Genomic DNA, 1,307 nt, shown 5'->3' with positions numbered 1-1,307 from the left:
TCTTGTTATGTGGTTTCAGCTTTGGTTTTGGTTTTATGTTGTTGGTTTTATTCGTTTCTTAAAGGGGGTCAAAGGTTGTGTTGTGGCAGGAAGATAGTTAGGCCAAGAAAGTCTACCCAAGAACCTCAGGACAATACGTTGAGAGATGATGCCATAGCCTAAGCGATAAGGCAAATGACTGAGTTCATGCTGCAGAATTTTAGGCCACAACAAGGAGGGCCTAGTGGAGTGGTGCAAGCTGGATGCACATATGAGCCCTTTCTAGCGCATAGAACTCCACCCTTCACGGGAGAAGAGGATCCACTTCGGGCTGGAAAGTGGGTTAGTGATGACTTGCAAAAATTTCATATTGCAGATTTAACAAGTTCGCTCTAGCAGAGGCTTTTGGCCGCTCGAGCGAATTCAAGCAGATTCAAACACTCGACTGTCGCTCGACAGGGAGCTCGAGCGGGTTGCTGAAAAACAAAGATCGCTCGAGCAGAGACATTGGCCGCTCGAGCGAAATCAGGCAGAGTCGAACGCTCGATGTGCGCTTGACACCCCGCTCGATCGAACATTGTATTTTGACAGATTTTAGGTTTTCCGCCGTGAAACCATATAAAAGCAATTTTTCACTCTAGGGCCGCGAGTTTTTGACTGGAGAACACTCTTTGGGACAGAAAAACACAGCTAGAAGGATTCAATTCATTTGTTTTGGAGACGGAATTCCAATTATTGCACGTACGTTGGAATCATACACGAGCACGGACGAGAGAAAAGCGTTGAATCGTTCCCTTGAGCTTTTGACGACGAGTTGAGGATGCAAGGAGGATTTTTCAGTGTTTATTTTCTTCTTCCCATCTTCTCAGAACAATTATGGTGAATTCGTTTATGTTGAATTCCATTTCTAGCATGAGCTAAATTTTCTTCATTCTAGGAAAACGATGTAACCTATTTCCGAACTATGCTTGATTGTCTATGCTAATTTAATGCAATTCTCTCTTTGTTTATCTGATTTATTCTGAATTTATTGCTTCTAATTAACTGACCATTGATTAGATGATAAGTAATCTTGTGATTTGCTATCGAAAGAGGGAATCATAGGTAGATCTTGGATATTTCAGCATAGGTAAGTATAGAGATCGAAAGACTTGTATGAACCTATGTAGTTATTAAATATTTGATCTTATTGCATTCTTGGTTATTGAATTTGCATATTCTTGTGTGAATTGCTAACCAAGAGTCAATTCCAATTGACTATCGAAAGAGGCTTTTGGATGAATTAGAGATTTGCTAATAGACAAAAGAGGTTTAAGTTAAATTATCTG

This window comes from Carya illinoinensis, chromosome 16 (assembly GCF_018687715.1).
Source record: "Carya illinoinensis cultivar Pawnee chromosome 16, C.illinoinensisPawnee_v1, whole genome shotgun sequence".
In the NCBI taxonomy this organism is placed as follows: Eukaryota; Viridiplantae; Streptophyta; class Magnoliopsida; order Fagales; family Juglandaceae; genus Carya; species Carya illinoinensis.
The sequence above is the reverse complement of the archived record's forward strand: the minus strand, read 5'-3'. Positions refer to the sequence as shown.